The following is a 6,000-nucleotide window of genomic DNA, read 5'->3' as shown; positions in this document are numbered from 1 at the left end:
CGGAAAATCTCGCTAATAAAGATAAATAATAATTTGCTGCATTACATCTCACGTGCCGCGACTGGCGGGTGCATTAGATGGAATAAAGAGCTCGACACACCGGTTCCGAGTTCGACTAAATAAATGTATTTTTCAATAAACACATCATCTCACCGTTGAAATTGATATTGTAAACACAATGTTTCGTTCGTTTGCCATTTCGCTCATCATTGAAATGTTCATGAGTTACACCAGCATAAACAAACCTTCATTCGATGCCGGTGGTAGATCAGTTCCGGCGCACACTCATTGGGAAGCATTTTCGCCACAAGTGTGATGGGAAGCGCGCGTGATGGAAGCGGAGTTCATCCGCCACATGCTGCCGAGTAGTTGGACGGTTGGGATTTCAGTCAACACTTGACGTCCGCTGGAGTCAGACGTTTTCCCGCGGAAAGCCATTTCCACCGAATCCGAATGGTACGTTCCTGCTGAGTGTGGTTGGTCGATTGTGTCGGCTTAGCGGTTTCATTATAACATGTAAATAATAAAACTAATGTCAGACGTTCGGATGTGGTGGATATTTTATTATCGCCAGGTGCTTGAACAGATTACAAGAGATTAATGGAATGAGAACATCCGTCTAGAAGCATTCAAAGTTCGTGGGATGATGTTGATCTTGTGGCTGCAGGAGCAAATGGATTTTTTTTTATATTTTTCCGCAGTTGGTGATATTGGAAACGACGAGCCGTATATCATTGGATAATTGAAGTATTAGGATTTACCTGACCAGTGAACTGGCGTGTGATTTATTGTGTTGAAGATGGAATTGGATAGCAGTTAGGTGAAGAAAGCTTAAGTGAGTTGCGACCATGAAACGTGCGATGGATTAATAAAGCGGAGAGCTATGCCCAAGGGTCGAGGCAATTTCTTTTGATACGCTATTTTTAAACTCTGATGAAAAAAGTTTGATTCGTGAATTTCGTTCAAAATTCCTTGTAAACAAATCGAGAGTGAAAATCGTTACAGCTGGATAACATTAATTTGAACAACAAAGCGGCTCCAGTGTCGGTTTGAGGAAGTAATGGGAAATGATTTCACAGCGCCACATTGCAAATCGTGCGGTTAATTGACGGTGAAGAAATCATCGCTGGCTTAAACGAGGCGTTCAATCTCGTTCTTGGCGGGGCGGCTTTGTTGAGTAAAAAACGAAGAAAGGAAAGCGATTACTGAGTGTGGCATGATTTCGAACCTGCAGTCTTGAAGCGTAATAGAAAGGGTAAGTGCAAAAAACAGTTTTGGCATGATTACCCATAAGTTTTTAGTAACCCAGTAAGCGTCTGCTAGTGTCAAAGGATACACACACGTTAAAGTTTCCACGCAATTAGTTAAAGTGTTCAAGGTTATGTTACTTCCTGGCAAGTTATTTCAACTGGAACAATCTGTTATTAAGTGTAGTGTGTTTAAATTACACTTATAGATGATAGCATTTATTTTTAAGAAACCTTTTTTTCTACTTTATTCTATTTGATATTGGTCTCAAGATATACAGACTAGAAATCATCTTGGATCTTCGTCAAAAGTTATTAAAGTTTGGTTTTGGTCAAGGTTTGTCTAAATTATTGAAAAATCCTGATATGTTCGCCAAGAGCACTGAAACTGAAACTTCCTTTCTGCTTCAACCATTTGGAGCCTGATTATTTTGTCACTGCAGTCGCAACCTCGCTGGCTTTGAACACGTTTGTTATGCTCGATTTCATCACCAGGGTCAACATGATACCTCCGGGTCCGGCGAAACTGGGCAAACACTCGCTAGCATCTCGTCAAAGAACCAAGGCCAGGTAGTTTCCATTCATCCCAGTCAATTTTTTTTTGGTAGAACAGTTTTCATTTTCATAGAATTCAAATTTCAAAACTAGGGTAACGGAAGAATACGAGCCCAAATGCGCCAACTGGTTCATAGTACAATCAAAATATATAAGTTGACCATCAAATGTTGAAAGATATTATTACGTGCATCAAATCCTGGTTCAAATTGTCTTACACAGCAAAACAAAATCTTGTGATATCACATCATTTTCGCTGTACATTAGTTGCTTCGTAAAAGTGATGTACAGGGGATAGCCAAAATGTTTAGGATAGGCAACTTTTCTCTCATAAAAAAAGTTCTACATGCTGTAACTTTTCATAGAGTACATCAAAAATTCTCAAATTTTGACTGTTTGTCAACCTATTATATGTGCTTCATTGGTACAAATTTGAGCTCGACTGGTTAATCTTTCGCGAAGCTAGAACCGTTCTCGTAAAACACTATTTTTCAGATAACTAATTTTTGAGCTGTCATGTCTCGGAGACCAGTGAACCGAATTGAATGAAATTTTGAGCGATTTTCAACAATATATTAATGCTTGAGTATTCTTCAAAACATGGGTACTTTTTGAACGTAGAAAAAAAGTTATGATAATTTGACATTTTCACCCATATAGAGAAAATTGAGTCAAATTTACAATACCGCACAAAAATACTAAATGTGTTCTTCCTTTAAGCTATGTGGGCTCTAATATAGCTGGTTATAGATATCTTAGGAACAGAAGTAGAAAATCTTTGGATATCAAAAATAAAACTCAATGACATACAGGGGATGGCCAAAATGTTTGGGATAGGCAACTTTTTTTTTCTCTCACACAAAAAGTTCAACATGCTATAACTTTTCATAGAGAGCATCAAAAAATCTCAAATTTTGACTGTTTGTCAACCTATTATATGTGCATCATTGGTACAAATTTGGGCCCGATTGATTAATCTTTCGCAAAGGTAGAACCGTTCGGGTAAAACACTATTTTTTTAGACAACTCATTTTTGAGCTGTCATATCTTGGAAACCAGTGAACCGAATTGAATGAAATTTTGAACGTACACTAACAATATACAAATGCTTCACAAACTATTAAAACATAGATACTTTTTGAACGTTGAAAAAAGTTATCATGGATTGACCCTTTTTGGATTTTTCTCGAAAAATGTTTTTTTTTTACGTCAATGTCAATAAATTTTAGTGTTGACGTCCAAAGATTTCCCACTTCTGTTTTCAAGTTATCTTTAATCAGATATATTAGAGCCAATTTAAATTAAAGGAAGAACAGATTTAGTATTTTTTGTGTGTTATTGTAAATTTGACATATTTTCCTCTTTATAGGTAAACATTTCAACCCGGTATAACTTAATTCGCCGTGAGAAAATATTACACTTTATAACGTTGTATTAAGTATCAATATATTGTTGATAAACGTTGAAAAATTCATTCAATTCGGTTCATTGGTTTCCGAGATATGACAGCTCAAAAATGAGTTGTCTAAAAATAGTGTTTTTCTCGAACGGTTCTAACTTTGCGAAAAATTATTCACTCGAGCCCAAATTTGTACCAATGATGCACATATAACAGGTTGATAAACAGTAAAAATTTGAGATTTTTTGATGCACTCTATGAAAAGTTACAGCATGTTGATTTTTTTTGTGGGAGAAAAAAAGTTGCCTATCCCAAACATTTTGGCCATCCCCTGTAGATGTGAAAAATTTACATTTTTTCGAGAAAGATCCCAAAAGTGTCAATCCATCATAACTTTTTTCAACGTTTGAAAAGTACCTATGTTTTAAAGAATTTTCAAGCACTAATATATTGTTGATAAACGTTCAAAATTTCATTAAATTTGGTTCACTGGTCTCCGAGATATGGCAGCTCAAAAATTAGTTATTTAAAAAATTGTGTTTTACGAGAACGGTTCTGGCTTCGCGCTTCTTTTTTTTTTTTTTTTTTTAAGAAATAGGGAAATGTTGGGAAACAGTGTTTTTGTAAAGTTTATTTAGATAATGATTTACTCTTGGTTAACATTGTTTTCAATACAATTTACATTTTTTAAATACAAATATTAGAGGCGATCCAACTGTAAAGTTGAAAACCTCTTTAATAAAGATAATAATAATAAAAAATACAAATATTCTATAGCTTTCACATAAGTTATTATTTTCAATTGCATTAAATGTTTGTTCAATCCATGCTTGCCTATTTTTTAGTTGAGATGACTTATTTTCTTATTTTTTTTATAATTCATCTGAACATCTGAGCATACTACATGAATGTGATTGTGGTTAAACTGTAAAAACAGAACAACAAAAATACACTTGAGATCTACAAAGCTTCAATGTATAGCTTTTTAAAAATATAAAACTGGTAACATTACAAACTTCTCCTTATTCTTTTTTGAAAAGTATTGGAAAATTCGTCGATCTCAAAAGCAGACTCCATTGAAGGAAAACTCCCCAGCAGCCACACAATCGTATATGATGTTGCATAGGATGCAAAAGTGGAGGCGATATACGTACATTTTACACACGGGTAAATGGAAGCATGTACGCATATGGCCTCCACTTTAGCATCCTATGCAACATCATATAAGACTTTGTGTTGGCTGGGTCGGATTATGATTGTCAAGAGTTTATTATATCCATACACCATGCAATGATAGCTTAGTTGCAAGAGACTATTCCGAGGCGACCGGTGCGGGTTTACGAAAACTGACGAAGCTTCTATTTTTATAGATTCTCGCAAAAAAAAAAACAAGACTACGCACAGCGTACACAAAACTAAAATGTTAGAATACAGATTTAAATGTTCTTTAAAAATGTCCCATATTTTTGACGAAACTAGACAAAATTTGACTTTTCGAACCCTCTAAGCAGAATACTCTAAGAGGGTAATGTAATCAGTGTGAGTGTAATCAGTTTTGTACCTTTTAATTCCGCCCAATTTGCTTATCCTTTGACAGATGCGCGTATTTCGACTACCACTTGTAATCTTCCTCAGTGGATAACTGACACTGAGGAAGATTACAAGAGGTAGTCAAAATACGCGTATCTGTCAAAGGATAAGAAATTAGGGCGGAATTAAAAGGTACGAAACTGATTACACTCACTCGAAGAGGGTATTCTGCTTAGAGGGTTCGAAAAGTCGGTACAAGATCTTTATTCCATGTTGTTCACGTGGACATTTGGTAGATCCCCACCCCCTCTCCGTGGACAAGTAAGGGCCAATCCCCCTACCCTCTAAGAGGTCCACGTGGTATATTGACGTACGCAAAGAGGCTTTCCGTGGCTACGATTACAGTCCAACGGCTCAACTAAAAGCACAAACGCAAAATAAAACCACTGACAAACAGACGTAACATTCTGACATTTCCCATCGTACACCGATTAACTGGTTTATTTAAAAAAATGATAGTCGGCCAACTGTTCACCCGTAGCACTCACATCGTTTTTGTTCGAGTTTGACGTTTGCCCACTACCACCACCTAGACGATGATTGGCCAAACTCAGTCCTTTTTGCATTGGGCGAACATGTTCCCGGGTTTATGATTTGAATGGAAAAATGTTCGAAGTGTTACGTCTGTTTGTCTGTGACAAAACCGTTACTGGTGGACCTTGTGGTATCCTTGAACGAACGAAATAACAAAAAAAGGTTTTAATTGCAAACGGGAACGATTTTTCTCAAGCAATCACTTTTATAAATTAATATTAAAAAAACATAAAATTGGTATGATTTTTTTCACGAAAAATAATGATCGTTCAAGGACACGGTACATGAACAGGGAAGACTCAAAAAAAAAAATAGATTGAAATCGGTTGAGTACAGTTTCCGAAATGGTCACTACCCGCATATGAAGAGCACTAGATCTTTCAGTGTAACTTATCTAAATCAGTTGCAATAGATAGAAACCAAAGACATAAAATTGCAGTACTAATCAATGAGCAGCTTGCTTCCTACCCTTCTAGAATGATAAAGAAAGAGCACTGGGGGGCTTATCCGTCCCGAATTTCAGATAAATAGTGTGGGATTCGGGATTTTTCAGACCCCGTGAATTCTCAAAATTTTTGTCTTGGGAAAGACCGTCTAAATGTAACGTAATATTATTCACCTTGTGATTTGAGAACCGCTCACTTGGTGGTGGTAATTAGAAAATGTCAAGTGAGA

The 6,000-nt window shown here is 36.2% G+C and overlaps 1 protein-coding gene across 2 annotated transcripts in view; it reads left to right on the top strand.

The window, feature by feature from the left end:
* The first annotated feature begins 314 nt into the window (after nt 1–314).
* LOC109416504 (G-protein coupled receptor dmsr-1) overlaps nt 315–6,000 on the top strand; it is a 76,725-nt gene continuing 71,039 nt past the window's right edge. The window contains exons 1-2 of one of the 2 annotated variants that reach the window (XM_029873028.2): nt 315–456; nt 702–1,255. The gene's annotated coding sequence lies outside the window, so the exon portion shown is untranslated. Of the gene's footprint in view, nt 1,256–6,000 lie in introns of both variants that reach the window. The other variant, XM_029873027.2, reaches the window with a different exon arrangement.

Source organism: Aedes albopictus, chromosome 2 (genome assembly GCF_035046485.1).
Source record: "Aedes albopictus strain Foshan chromosome 2, AalbF5, whole genome shotgun sequence".
NCBI lineage: Eukaryota > Metazoa > Arthropoda > Insecta > Diptera > Culicidae > Aedes > Aedes albopictus.
This window is presented reverse-complemented; position numbering and strand designations above follow the sequence as displayed.